The 15802-nt window shown below is 42.8% G+C and overlaps 1 protein-coding gene across 1 annotated transcript in view; it reads left to right on the top strand.

Moving 5' to 3' along the window:
* The window catches only part of VPS13B (vacuolar protein sorting 13 homolog B), a 5424989-nt gene that overhangs the window by 4682867 nt on the left and 726320 nt on the right, over positions 1-15802 (top strand). The window lies entirely within an intron of this gene.

Genomic DNA, 15802 nt, shown 5'->3' with positions numbered 1-15802 from the left:
TTTATTAAACTAAAAATTTCCATTTTGGGGTGGATAAATTGCATCACACCCTCATCTTTCTGCACTCTACCACTAGTTTATAAGGAGCTCTGAGGTCAGTGTATGTCATGGGAACAGAGTTTTCCCATGGCAGAGATTGCCATTAGTGAAGGTGGGAGTCAGCCCATTATGCATTATCCCAAACATGGCTGCCACACAATTAAACATCACTGGCTTCAAAACATATTTAAAAATTAGTGTCACAGTTTGTCTGCTTGTAGTGATATATGTCTTGTTTGTGGTGAATATGTGTTGGTATACTAGAGTCACCATACCCATTTTAAAAATAACCTGCACTGGTGGCACTGAGGGAAAAAGCCCTTATTATGTAGTAAGTGACCATAGTTTGATTAACTGCTTGGGTGTTTAATGGTGCAGGTAGGGGATGATGGCTTTGCCCATCTTGGGGGTGAGGGTTGTGGTCCTTAGCTGCCTCAGCTGTGGCTCCAGGTGCAGAATACTGAATTTGCACTTAACAAGGAGACAGTGCCGTGGAGAGTGTGTACTGTGGCCAACGAAGACTATGATTGTAACCTTTGCTGCCAAATGCGTGTGTTAGAGTGGCATAGGTGGTCCCTGCTAGGGATGGTATTGGGGATGTGCAAGCACCTTAAGTTGGTGGGATGCTAGCAAAGGCATAAGAATCTCTCTTGGCCGTCTGTATGACAGTTCCCATAGATAGTTCTCTCCACAGTACTGTACTGGGTACATCCCTTATATGAGGGAAACAAATGGGGTGAGTTGGAGTGGGGATGGTTTGATGTTCAACAGGCATGTAGCAAAAAGTAACCCAAAAAAAAGCAAACTTGTCTCATGATCGATATGCAAGTATGAACCTGCAAGTTTTTTTTTTATGTTTTAACGTGCATATATGTTGAACAGTAACAGTTATATGACTTGATGTAAACTTTTCTTTTTGTGCAATAGTAGTACATTGGTTCCCATTCTTGGTGCCCCAACATCTTGGGATGACATAATGTCATCCCCAATGTGATGCAGTAAAATGAAAAGGAAATAAAATCGTTCTCTTATTTTCAGCCTCCTGTTGTGATTGTGTAGCTCCTTGACATGAAACATGGCTAAAAGCACTGCTTTCTGACTTGGACATGACAGTAGCCAAGTCTGCTCTTCAGTTTTGAGGTCAAACTCACATGTGTCATGCTACAGTGCGAGAAGGCAGTACATTCAGAGCTAACTCCTGCAATCTGTCTACGTGGAGAAACACTTAATGCATATAGAACACATGAATTCCAATTGAGTTTTTGTTTTACAGCCTTATTCAGAAGCTGTTCAGTTTAGTTTTACAGATTGATATAAAGGCTGTTTTTTTAGATTTTACTTTTGTTTTACAGAGGAATAGAGAAGCTGGTTTAACTTTGCAGACTAATTTCAAAGCTGTTTAGTTTTAGAACTGGATTTAGAAGCTGTTTGATTTAGTTTTGCAGACTGCTTCAGCTGACTCAGAAGGGTGATTTCAAAACGTATTGAAGTTGCAGAGTCAATATGTGACTGAACATTCAATGCATGGAAGTATTTTATTTTTATTTTATGCAATGTCTTTGTACTCCCTTTCATGTTTTTCCTCTTTGTACTGATCACATGAGGTTAGTAATGATAATGCTGGCATTCCTGTCCTCTCCAGAGGCAAGTAGCCAGAAGAAGATTATTACATTCAGGGTTAGAGGCATTTTAAAATACTTAAAACAGATTCTGGAAAAGTGGGGAAAATGTTGATTGCTAAACTTGGCCAGTAGCTGAGTGTTTGCAAAGCACACCATGAGTATTGAGGCATATAAACTGTCTTTCGGCTTTTCCCGGTTAGGGGTCGCCACAGCGGACATCCGGTCTGCTAATGATTGGCAGTAGAGTTTTACGTGCTGGCTTGCGGGGCCTAACGCACAACCTTCAGCGAAGGAACGCCCATTCATGCTTGTCGACACACAGAAGATGCTCTAACTGAGAATCGAACGTGCAACGTCTAACTGTGAGGCGACAACGCTACCGCAGCACCACCACCGCAGTATGAGTATTGAGGCATATATGATACAAAATATTTCCTATATATATTAAAATGTTCATTAAAAATCCACTAATAAGGGGGTACATCCAATACAGGGATCAAAAAACTTGGAAAAGAGTTCTAAAATATACTATAGAACATTTAAAACTCCATGTCTTCGGAGGGGGGGAGGTGTGACTACCCTAAATCAGGTACATTCTCCAGCAAAACACATACATATCCAACAAAATCAATATGCTGCTCCGGGAAATCTTTTGGCCAGCCTTGGAGAGCACTGGAAGAGGAAAATATGTTGGTTTTATACTCGGATTATATTAAGGTGCTCCTGGTGATACAGATTGAACATTCACTTCTGGCAAAGGAAATGCTGTAAGTAGATAGGAGTATTATGAGTATGTTTGTCTGTCACATGTGGCATCTCATAATGACAGTCTGCCATATCAGCAATGTGTTATGTTTTGTTGTACTTTTTATCCTGTAGACATTCAGTGGGATGTAATAATTAATGCATGCATGGGTGCTGTGTCCAAACATCATTTATGTTAATTGTGTGTATGGAAAACGTTGGGAGCCTTTGATATACTGAAAATGGAAATTGCTTTTTTGCAGCGGTGTGATACATTTTAAAAAAAATTATTATGCATGTAGATTTTCTTAGCTTACTTTGTATACAAATTATTGGGTATAATTACAGTTATATACAGAGTTTCTCAGATAAAAACTGATCCCATGTTAAAAAAAAAATGTCTAGATGAATTACTAATTAGACTGGAACAGCCATGTTGCAGCTTAACAAAGTGGCATTTTTTTTCCTGAACGTACATACACTTTTGAATGATTGACAACAGTACATAGTGAATGAAAGGCACTTTGGGTTCAGAATTTTAGATAATGTTGAAGTCCCAGTATGGTGCTGTAAAGACTGCTATGTCTCACTATCCTTGTTGCACAAAAGTAAGGCACTGTATCATTAACTTCATTAAGTCATTTTGACACCTCACATAATTACACTTACATTTCTTTTTCAAATGCGTTTCCTTTCTAAATATGGAAGTCATTTCTTAAATGTGACTTAACAGCTCTTTTTGACGTTATCACAGAAACATTATTTAAAGTGATTAATAAGTAATATACCTCCATGTCTGCGGAATAGCAGAACTCCTTACTTCCTTATTAAAACAAGTCAAGAAGCCTTAAAATGGGAGCAAGGGAGAAAGGATAAAGAAATCAATATTAAAAAGAAACATATGGTTTCCATTCTTAATTTCAACTTGGAAATTATATCTCATTATTAATAGTGAAAGAATGATCTTTCTCTCATGGAGACATTTAGTAGTTTAGACAAGGTTAATGCCTTTGAATGAGAGAGTATTAGAAAAAAATACCATTTTGGTCCATTTAGCCCAGAAAATGTAAACTCTGGGAATTACAAAGGGAGATATTGAGATTCAGCAGATATTGTTTTGGTATGGGTAGGCATTTGATATCACCGTGTCAGCTAAATGTGCATGGTTTTACTATCTTAATATGCACAGAGAATAAAAACAATGTTTTAATTTACCTATTTAGTAGAATATTTCCCACAATGCATTTTAAACTTCCTTTACCAAAATAAATTTATTACATAATGTACAAGTAAATACTGGCTATGATTTGATTTCACGAGAACATAAGGTGAGTCTTTCTGGAATATGTAACCATGTTCGCCTATATGAACACTGTAGTTTCCCTTGTGCCCAGTCATTAATCTGAATATGAATATAAAACGTGTGAACATAATGATTATTAGAATGCAGATTTGAATTCGCAAGTACCAAAAACTGGAATCCCTCCAGCTCAGTATCCGTTCCATGTGCCATTAGTTAAGCAGATTTTGAGTGCTACCATCTAATAGATGCAAATACAGGGAACTTATTAGATTGTATCCTACGTGGACACCTCTGAATATATATTTATATATATATATATATATATATATATATATATGTGTGTGTGTGTGTGTGTGTGTACATATATATATATATATATATATATATATATATATATATATATATATATATATATATTCTTTTAAGTTAATGCTGGTAACTGCAACTAAAGTGTTGTGGCTATATTTTCTTTGAGAGGCCATTCTTTTCACTCTGACCTCCCATTTTCGTTTTTGTGCACAACCTCGTTCTTTTCACTCTCATACAAGTCTGTTTCCTTCTCCTAACTCTCCTTTTGCCATACTTCTGCAGCATGCCTTTGCTTCTCAGTCTGTCCTGCACACATGTATCCTGCATTTGCATGTCAATCTCTCTTGTAGATAGCTAGATTCAACAGACTGACTCCACAGAGACGATTCTGTTTTTCTCCTGATCAGTACTATTTGTTGAGTTTATTTCATTATCATTATTATTTCACTTTTAAGTACCTTTGGTTGAAAAATCATTGCTCTGGATATGTTAAAGCATACTTTAGTGACTTTCAAATTGTTTGCAGCATCTTGACATATTTTGATAAGCAAGTCAACAGATGGTAATCTGGTTCTCCTGCCTGGTTATTTATGTATCTCTTGGTTTACCTCTCCCAAGTGGAACATTTGTATGTCAGTCATACTGTCACAAGTTTCACATAGACACATACACAGAATATGTCCTCTGAAGTTCATTTCATCACCAAATCAGTCCAAGGCTATGTCTTGCTACACAGCATCAGTCTTTTCAGTGGGTGATCTGTCATAATGACAGTAATGTGTCCTTTTACAAGCACATTGGCAGCCTCAGCTGTAAATATATTACCTCTGCTTTCTTTATTGACACCTCTGATTGCTTTATGGGGTATTTTGAGAGGTTAACATAATTATTTGGTCAGTAGCTCATTCATTCATATCAGTTGTCTTACCTTTGGAACCATTTAGACTTCTGTCTGTGTCCTAATTTCTTAGCTGTCATTTTCATTATGACTCCTACAACTGTTTTTCTCCACTTACTGTACTGTCTGCACTCAGAGCAGGAAAATTACTGTAATTAGATGTTTTTGATACTGAGAACTAGAATGCAAAAGATAAATATGAAGTTAAGGGGCCAACTTCTGGTTTCCAAAGATCCCTAGCCAAATGGTAGCCTTAAAGGTCCACTGCTGGTTCTTTTCCTCTTCCTCACATTCTCTTCTCAGGCCTACATGATTTTATTTGCCATGGTTTCCCTTTTGCTTACATTTCCGTTATTTCATAGGTTCATAGGTGTGTACTAGGCTAATGGCCCTGTGGCCTTTACAAGCCGAGCCCACAGGATTACCCTGGGATCATGCCACCCGACCTTAGTTTCCAGTGCCTCTGTCGAGTAAAGCCACTGGAGTGGTACCTGGGATGTTGTTACGTCTTTCGGCTTTTCCCGGTTAGGGGTCGCCACAGCGGAACTCCGGTCTGCTAATGATTGGCAGTAGATTTTTACGTGCTGAGTTGCCAGCCCTGACACACAACCTTCAATGAAGGTACGCCCATTCATGCATGTCTCCACACAGAAGACGCTCTAGCTGAGAATCGAACAGGACAACGTCTTACTGTGAAGCGACAATGCTACCGCAGCACCAAGTGGTACCTGGGATGAATTTTCTATTTCCCATCCACTCATCAAGATTTCTCTTGAAGAGGGCCAGTGAGGTGCTCTGCTTAACATATTTAGGAAGTCTATTCCATACCATGGGCAGTCTCTGGGTTATGAACCTGTCCCTCCAGCATGTTCTGTTGATTGTGGTAATGAGGATGAGGTCTCTGGAGTGTGTGGTGCGGCCGGATTGGGATTTCTTTTGATGTAGCATTTTTAACAGAGCTGGGTCAGACATGGCTTTGTAAGTCAAGCAGAGATTGCCTCTAAGTAGGCAATATGAGACATACAATAGTTGGTGTTTTTTTAGTCTGTCCATATAGGATAAATGTTTAAGGCCTAGGATCCTCTTTGTGAGGTACTTTTGTGGCCTTTCCAGTTGTTGCAGGTGTTTAGTGAGGTACATGCCAAATGGGACAGAGAAGAGGGAGACAATGACCTCTTTCTACCTGGATGCAAAACCCTTAGTAATGAGATGTGCCACATAGAAGGATTCAGACTGGGTTTATCCTCTACACCAATCACAATTCACCAGATTTTTTAAGCTTTTGTCTGCAGCGAATATTCAGTCATTTATATCACACACTAACTGCATACATGCAGCTAACCTTTGGAAGTCAGACAAGAGCCTAGCATTCCAGGAGGCAAGTCCATTGTAAAAACTCAATACTGCTTTAAAAACAATTAATAAAAATAAAATATTTTATTAGTCTGACCAGTGTACACTTCATACTCTGCTTGACTCTGTGCTTTTTAAAGCTCATTACAAAGACAGCCTACCAAGTCTTGCAGGTGTTGAGCTGAACTTAAGAAGTCAGGGTCAAGAGGTATGGAGGCGGTACACTCCCCCAGATCTCACACTCAAAGGCACATTCTGTGGTGTAAGTACTGCTTAGTGCCCATTTGTTTGGTCAGAGATCAGGGATTGCCAACATGACCCTGGGAAGCAGTACCTGAAGTTATCCTGCCATGGTTCAAGGATACAGTAGGCCGAGTTCTCCCATCCCAGGGTCACCCCCTCCAGCCCATCAGGATGTTTTGGTCCAGAAGTCAGAGACTAGACATCCAGCAAATGTTCAGCGACTGGTGCGAACTTGAATCATGTATACAGTTACATTATTAGAGAATATGATCCGATGCCAGTACCATTCTGGCTCCAACCTTTGTCTCCAGTTTTTATATTATATGCTGCCTTTCCTTTTTTGTATCATTTTCGTCTCTCTTTTGCTTGGGTGATCATCAGCCCTCCCTTAGTTGACTAACCCATTTGCTCCCTGTAGGCATGAAGCAGTCATGGGAGGCTTTCATCTAGTCAGACATTTTTTTCTTTTTCAGTTCTTCCTCTTTTCTGATCCTGGCAGCTGACCTGTATGTTGTCAGGTGTTAGAGTCTACTGTACCTTCTCCCAGGGATGTGTATATTCTCATACATGCCCCACGAAGATTACCACAAAGATGTGGTTTAGCAGTGCCAAATGCATGGCCCCCTATCCATATGAAAAAAAGAAAAAATTTGTTGAGTTAGTCTCAATAGAGTGTACACTGAAATTTAAGCCATGCAAGGAATTAAAGCAGTACAGTATGCATTTATCAGAACATGCATTACAAGGGGGAATCAACACCTGGTATCTAGATGTTGAATCAGAACCTTTAAACTATGTTATGGAATGACGTAAAAGTTGTAGACCGTCATCCACTTACTAAGGCAGGAGATTTATGGTTTGATTAGCATTACGTAAATAATTCCATCTGGCATATACAAAAAGAAAATAAAATCTAAATAAGTATGTGTGTGTGTGTGTGTGTGTGTGATATAAAATACAGCACAGATTAATAGTTGCTTCTCTTATTTCTTCCCTTATAAGGCCCATTATTGAGTACAACGCCACTTTCGGCATGCACCTCACAAAGCACATGCAGCAGCTGGAGAGACCACAGAGGTTTCTAACCAGAAGAATCCAGGGCCTCAAACATCTACCATACACAGGCTAAAAGCCCGATCCCTCTACTCAGTTTCATACAGACTCCTCAGGGTTGACCTCTGTCTGGCATACAGGGTGATCACGGACCCCACCTTGATGGGAATGATGCATATCCGCAAGTCAAGCTCCACTCGAATAACCCGCACGCGCGGCCTTAAGCTGGTCTGTGACATCAACAAGACTTATTGGGGGACAGATTTGTGTCCCAGAGACTCCCTCATCTATGGAATAGACTCCCTCTCCACATCAAGCAGAGTACCTGTTTAACCCTTTTAAATTGCAACCTGGATAACTGGATGGGAAACAGAAAATATACCTTTGGGATTCCACCTGTGTACGTGCTGGACAGTGGCATTGGGTGCTGATTTGTCTAAACATGGGCAAAACTCTTGGCTAGGCTTATAAGGGCCTCAGGGCCAATAGCCTAGTAACCTCCTATGATCCTATTAGTCCAGTGTTTAGTGTCCTATAAAACAAATGAAAATTGGAATCGACTCTGGTTTAGTATAATTATTTTTAGACATATGCAAATTTAAATTTTGTTATCAGGAGGATGGGAATAAATAGAGAGGTGGACAAGGCCAGAAATAGTCCAGGAATAAGCAATTTATGATAGCCATTCCAGCAAGCAATTGGTTAGAGTTATGGATAGAGAAAGGATATACTGTGATACCCAGGAGATGTTAAGTTGTCTATCTCGCCTTCATTCTTGCTGGATGGGTTCGGAGCCGATCCTCGGCTCCGACTCAGCCACTCTAAAAGCTTGAGAGCTAGTTCCACCGGCTCGAGGCTCCCCTATATCCCACAGTGCTAAGTGGTAACTCCTCAGATCTCGTTTGCCGCTACAGCGATCGAGGTGCGTTCCTACCGGCTCAGGTTAGTTTTTGAAAAGAAACTAGTTTTTCTTAGCTTTTTTCCCCTTTTTTAAGTTAGTTTTTCTAAATAGTTACATTGTGAGTAGTTCCATCCCATTCCCTGTAAATTTCCCTCTTTTTCCAAAAACTCACTAGAAATTTTCTCTTGGGCCTTGGGCCCAGTCCCTCCCTTCCTAATAGTGAGTGACTATGTTTTATAGGGATTTTATTTTCCAATTACTTCTAACTTAATTTAATTTAGTTTAAATTATTTCTAAGTGTAATCGGTGTGTGTGTGTGTGTGTTTGTGTGGTTACACTTCTATTCTTAGACATGTCTAAGGAATCAAAGGTCTCAGGCTTTAAGAAGTGTGACTCGTGCTGTCAGAAGATGTCTCTAACAGACGGTCACACTTCTTGTGTGTACTGCCTGGGACCTTTGCACCTGCAGGACTCATGTGCTGTTTGCCATGGCTTCAGCCCTAGAGTCCTGCAGGAGCGAAAAAATAAACTTATATTAAGGGGCTTATTGAAGCCTGAGAGTCCCTCGACTCAGTCCTCGGGGAAACCCTCTAAGCCTTCCAGACCTTCGGCTCCAGTCTCTGAGCCGTCTTCTGGGGGCCCTAAGGCTATTCGAACATCGGCTCCGGCCGGAGCCGATGAATCTCTAACACATGCCCCTACTGTTTCCTCGGCTCCGGCCCGAGCCGAGGAAGACATATCTGAGTTGACTCCGATCAAGTTGTCGGAACCGACATCTAGGAAAAGGTCCCGATCTCCATCTATCGGCTCCGTTCATTCGGCTCCAGCATCACCTTTGCTGTCTGAACGGAGCCATAGATCCCACTCCTCTAGGTCTTCCAGGTTATCGGACCATGACCTTCAGAGAGTAGTGAGTCGACTTCTTAAGTCCGAGGCACTAGCCCAGATGCTTCAAAGTCCGACTCAACAGTCGAGAACTATTCCCATTACTCAAAATGTTCCTCCTCTGACTCTTGAGTTCGGAGCCGGGGCGGCTCGGACCCGAGACTGTGGTGACGTCGGAACCGATACCTTTGTCTTCGGTTCCGTCGTCTGCTCCGATGTCTTCCTTGGAGGAATCTCGGCGCCGGACTTCCCTCGTCGGCTCCGAGGGGGCGAGTGGCATCGGACCCTTGTCCGACCCCGCTCTCCCTCTCGGTGCTTTGGCGCTGGTGAGTTCGGCTCCGACATCGGCCTCGGAGCCATCACTGTCGGTGCCGGGGGAGGTTTTCAGTTTTTCAGAGCGGAGACCTCCAGCTCTGCCTGACAGGGGTGCCTTCGAGGTCATGAGGAGCGTGTTAGAACCAGGTTCAACTCCACAGTCGGCTCCTTCTGCCCCTCCCTCTATGTTGCCTCCGGGGATTTCTACTCACTCTCTCATCCCCGACCATAGAGAGCCAGCTCCTCAAGTGTCCCCAGTGGGGATCTCCTCCTCTTCCGAGGCCTCTCCTGACCCGGTAGGAGAGCCCCCTAGGAAGAGGCAGTGCAAGAGGAAGCACATTGACTCCCCTGAGTCTGTCACCTCTGACACTGATTTAGAGGATTCTGAAGGTTCCCCTCGTTCCCCCTCTGAAGATGTCTGCTTTGCAGACATCCTTGAAATCTTAAAACAGAGGGGGAATTGGCCAGCCCTCAACCCTTCAGAGGATGAATCAGTGTATCTTGAGGCGTTTGGCTCTCGCCCTTCCACCTCCTGGGTGTCCCCTCCCTTTGACCCCCTTATGCAAGTGGTGGCAAAGAAGGCTTGGGCAGCTCCTGATTCAGTGGAACCCACCCCCAGGAGACCATCAAAATTCATCACGGCCCCCAAGGACAAAGAATTTTTAACCAAAGGCGTCTCTGTTGATGCTATGGTGGTGGCTGCGGCCACCAAGAAGGAGTTAGCTGATCCTTCGGTGCCTGTTCATCCTCCTAACAAGGAGTCTAGGTCGATGGACAGGTACGGGAAGCGGATGTTCTTGTCAGCAACCTTTACTATGAGATCGCTGAATTACCTGTGTCATTTCACTCGTCTTCAGAGGGATTTGCTCAAGGAAGCGAGCGAAATGCTAAAGGATCCAACAGCTGTGGGTTTTCAGGATAAAATGAATTCTCCGCTGGCAACCCTTAATTCTGTAACTAACTCCTCCGTGCGCCTCCTTTCATATGCGGCAGATGGAGCAAGTAGAGCGGCAGGTACATGTGTAGCCTTGCGTAGGCACGCCTGGATGCGGCTATGTAACTTTGCGGACCCTTTCAAGGCGTCCTTCACTAATTCCCCCTTTGATGGATCATCCCTCTTTGGTCCTCAAGTGAAGGAAACCCTGACTAGGTGCGAGACTGATGGCAAAACTCTCTCTGCCGTCGGAGTCCGTTTTTCTACTCCTTCTAGGCCTTACCCCAAAGGCCAGAAGGGGGGAAAGATGTGGTTCCGCAAACAATCTCAAGGAGATTTGCCTGACGCACAAAGTCGATTCCCCTCTAGAGGCAGAGGGGGGAACAATAACGGTAGACGCCGTCCTAGAGGCAGAGGGGGCCTGCAGAATCAGGGCAGTCGAGAATCCTTTTCCGACAAGCCCTTTCAGCATCCCTGAGGTGTTGCCCGACTGTCCACCTTCGGAGGCAGTCGGGGGAAGATTATCGCTGTACCCAGAAGCCTGGCTATCCCTAACTCAAGACAAGTGGGTACAGTCTATCATTTCCAAAGGCTACAGAATCCCCTTCCTTTTCATTCCGAAGCAATCCAAAAAATCCCTTCCAGACGTTCCACCCAGTCAAAGGGAGCAAGCAGCATTAGAAATTTCAAAGCTGCTCACAAAAAGAGCCATTCAACCAGTTCCAGCAGACCAAACAGGATCCGGAATCTACTCCAAATTCTTTTTGGTTCCAAAGAAAACAGGGGACTGGAGACCCATTCTGGATCTCAGCAACTTGAACAAGTTTGTCAAGAAAACAAAGTTCCGGATGGTCACGCTGCAGTCCATTCTACCCCTTTTGGGGCGGGACAACTGGATGTGCTCAATAGATCTCCAGGACGCGTATTATCAAATCAGAATGAGTCGACGCTCCAGGAGGTTTCTCCGCTTCAGGCTGGGAATCAGTCATTTCCAATTCAGAGCCCTGCCCTTTGGTGTCACTACAGCCCCCTGAGTGTTTACCAAATGCATGGCAGTGGTAGCCTCTCACCTGAGACGACAAGGATTCCAGGTGTTTCCTTATTTAGATGACTGGCTCCTTACAGCCCCCACCAAGCATCTTTTACTTCTCGCCAGAGACTACACCTTTCACACATGTCAGGCACTAGGCATTTCAATAAATTACGAAAAGTCTGTCTTGTCGCCTTGTCGTGTTATTACCTTCATAGGCGCAAATCTAGACACAGTCAACATGTCAGCCAGACTCACAGAGCAGAGGATAGCAGACATACACAGACAGGTCTCTCTTGTCTTACAGAGCAACAAAGTCAAAGCCAGATTGATCCTGAAAGTCTTAGGGATTATGGCGGCAGCCATCCCTCTTCTACCATTAGCTCACTTCCATATAAGAATTTTACAATGGATGCTCTTCACACAATGGTCTTTCCAACGACTTCCAATGTCTCATCCTATTCGGATAACTCAATCGTGCAAGCATCATCTCTCTTGGTGGATCACATCTCCCCAGCTCCTCCTAGGGAGACCTTTCGTCCCTCCCCCTCCAGTTGCTACAGTGACAACGGACGCCTCCCTGATCGGGTGGGGGGGGCATTACCAGGGCAGGACAGTCCAGGGCATGTGGCAACCGTTCGAGTGCCACTTGCACATAAACGTCCTAGAGATGAGAGCAGTGCTTCTAGGGTTGCAAGCCTTACAAGACTCTCTTCCCAAGGGAACTATAGCAATTCAGACAGACAAAATGTCTGTAGTGTGGTACATCAACAAACAAGGCGGAACCAGATCTTACCCCCTATGTCGAGAGGCACTCAGACTGTGGCAATGGGCGATTTCTTCTCAGCGTTTTCTGTTAGCAACGCACATTCCCGGGAAGTCCAATGTGATTGCAGACAAATTGAGCAGAGCTATTCTCATGCCTCACGAGTGGTCTCTGAAGAATTCAGTGTTGGAGAAAGTTTTTCGAAAGTGGGGCCGGCCTTGCTGCGACCTTTTTGCTACTCCCCAAAACAGCAAGTGCGACGATTTTTTCACCCTCTTTCCCCAACCAGGCCACCCCAGCAGAGATGCTCTAGTGCACGATTGGCCCCGGGGACTTCTGTATGCTTTTCCTCCCTTCCCACTGATATCTCAGCTAATAAAGCCATTGCTCAGGAAGCTTACATGATCCTTATTGCCCCTTACTGGCCTCGACAGGTTTGGTTCCCGTTCCTCCACCGTTATCTGTTGGAGCAACCTTGGCATCTGGACCCAGTTCCAGACCTCTTGACCCATCAGTCGGGTCAGTTGCACCACTCCCTTCCTTCTCTGAACCTCAAAGCGTGGTTCCTCCAATTCCAGTTTTAGCCAGGCTTCCTCTGATATCTCACTCAGTTAGAGATATCTTGATAGCCTCTCATAAATCTTCCACTCGGAAGATTTATCATAACAAGTGGAAACGTTTTTCCTGTTGGGCGCAGTCAAAGAATATAGATCCTTTTACTGCTTCCATTCAATCAGTTCTAGACTTTCTAGCCGAACTTTTCCACTCAGGATCGTCTCCGTCTACCATTAGAGTTCAATTGGCAGCAATTTCGAACTTTCATGTTGGAGTCTCAGAGTCCTCCATTATGTCTCTCAAACTCTGCAAAGCCTTTTTAAAGGGAGTTTTTCTCCTCAAACCACCCATCAGAGATCCTCCTCCCCAATGGGATCTCAACTTGGTTCTGACGTCCTTAATTCTTTCCCCCTTTGAACCTGCGGCATCATGTTCAATAAAATTACTTTCTTGGAAAACACAATTTTTAGTAGCTATCACTTCAGCTAGAAGAGTCTCTGAACTCCATGCTCTGTGTAGTTGACCCCCTTATCTTCTGTTTCATAAGGATAGGGTGTCCTTGCGTACTAACCCGTCCTTTTTGCCCAAGATAGCTTCACTGGCAAATTTGAATCAAACCATTGAGCTTCCTGTCTTCTTCCCTAATTATTCTAATAGGTCAGAACAAAAGTTACACTGTTTTAGATATTCATCGCCAACTTAGGTACTATTTAGACAGGACCAAACAATTCAGGAAGTCTGACCAACTGTTTGTTTCTTATGCAGAAGGTAGAATGGGCCTTCCAGTTTCTAAAGTGTCTCTCTCTAGATGGCTTACTTCGTTGATTACCCTAGTGTATGAGATAAGACATCAACAGTTGCCATCCAAACCCAGGGCTCATTCAACTAGAGCTTTAGCCACTTCTATAGCTTTCCAAGATAGGCTGCCTATTGATTAGATTTGTTCTGCAGCTACTTGGGCTTCTCCCCATACCTTCATTTCTCATTATAAGTTGGACTTGGCCTCTAGAGACCGAGCCAACTTTGGTTCCACTGTACTCAAGAGTCTGTTCCGTTAGGCCACCCGGGACAAGGTGCTAGGGACGCGGTCCCATCCAGCAAGAATGAAGGCGAGATAGACAACTTAACATTTAGAAGTTATGTACCTACCATAACGTTCCATGTTAGTTGTCTTCTTCTCGCCTTCTTTCTTACGTCCCACCCTCCTTCCCCCTAGCCAGGACAGACCTAGAGGAGTTTTTCTTTGTTCCTTTTATGGAATTTTCTTGCTGGCCTTAGCTTTCAAATGAGATCTGAGGAGTTACCGCTTAGCATTGTGGGATATAGGGGAGCCTCGAGCCGGTGGAACTAGCTCTCGAGCTTTTAGAGTGGCCGAGTCGGAGCCGAGGATCGGCTCCGAACCCATCCAGCAAGAAAGAAGGCGAGAAGAAGACAACTAACATGGAACGTTATGGTAGGTACATACCTTCTAAATTTAGATTGTGTTATGGTAAGTGAGCAATCCATGTGTTAGTATTAACTGTAAAATGTGATAAGGAGAAAGAATTATTCACTGTACTTAAGCTTGAGTAAGATGTTTTCATGTTCGTTGAATGCATTAATAAAGTTAAGAAAAGGGGAAGGCATGTGTGCTGTCTCTGCAGAAGATCTCTCTAACATCTTCCTGCCCTAAACTTGACACATAGGTAATCAGCACTCAAACTGAATATTAAAAGTCAAACATTGACCATGAAAAGTTGGTGTGACATGGTCTAAAGCATTATTGCAAGAGGGTAAGGCAACCCCACACACACACTCCCACCTTTGTTTCTTACATTTACTAGCTCCAAGATCACTGTATTTTGGAAAGAAGACAATTTTCTGAGGTTATATCAGTGTTGATGTATAGATACAGATTACACTTTTGAATGTTGAACTTTATGTTGATTTTCACCTTGGCACCTCTACAACACTAGACTGCCTTACTTGACTTAACATTTCTGGAACATTAGTGCTTTTAGCCTATAGCTACACTTGGTATGCCTCAATATGCTTATTGGTAGAAACCACCTAAACTATTTTTCCTCTGTGAATAAACAGTAGTGTAGGAGCTAAAACATACATTTTTTATAAAAATAGTTTGTTTAATGTATTTTGTACCTTTGTATTACTGTTTGCTAGACTGTGCACCTCTGTATTGCAGAATTTTACTCTTGTGTTAGTACATGCACACTTATATTTTATATTATGGTTCATTGTAATGCCAGCTTTTCTCCCTGGGTCCTTCCTTAAAATGGGCCTGGTTCAGTAGGGCAAGCCTGATAAATGAAACAGAAATAGAAATAATTAAGGTAGCAATGCTTTCTAATTTTCCGAAGCATCACTGATAATGCATATTTTCTGGTGAATGGAGACTGAAATTTGTAGCATATTTGATGCTATATGTCTTACTTCTTTTTTATTGGACTTTCCCCCATGATCTTCAAAAGAAAGGGCCAACACTGTAGTTTATCATGATTTTTTTAAACAGATTTGCAGGTTTGACATTAGGTTGCTTTGGGCACTAATGCTGATGTCCCTGAATATTGGATCTGAGCTGATGCAAGAATTATTATTGGTTGTGTTATATTTATGTCCATCCATATTAGTTTGTATGAACTGTCTGCCTGTTAGAGTATATATGTTGACTGAAATAAAACAAACAAAAAATGGGTTTCACTATTCTGAAAAGCATGCCTCAAATGGCTTCACTGATAATGAGCGGGCTAAGTAAGGATACTGAATAAGACATACATGTAATGTTAAGGGAGTTGTGTCTAGCTTTAGTACTAACCAAGAGTGCTGTTTCCTTGGGATAAGTAACAATGATTTTT

Source organism: Protopterus annectens, chromosome 3.part0 (assembly GCF_019279795.1).
Source record: "Protopterus annectens isolate FY-2018-M chromosome 3.part0, PAN1.0, whole genome shotgun sequence".
In the NCBI taxonomy this organism is placed as follows: Eukaryota; Metazoa; Chordata; order Ceratodontiformes; family Protopteridae; genus Protopterus; species Protopterus annectens.
The sequence above is the reverse complement of the archived record's forward strand: the minus strand, read 5'-3'. Positions and strand labels throughout refer to the sequence as shown.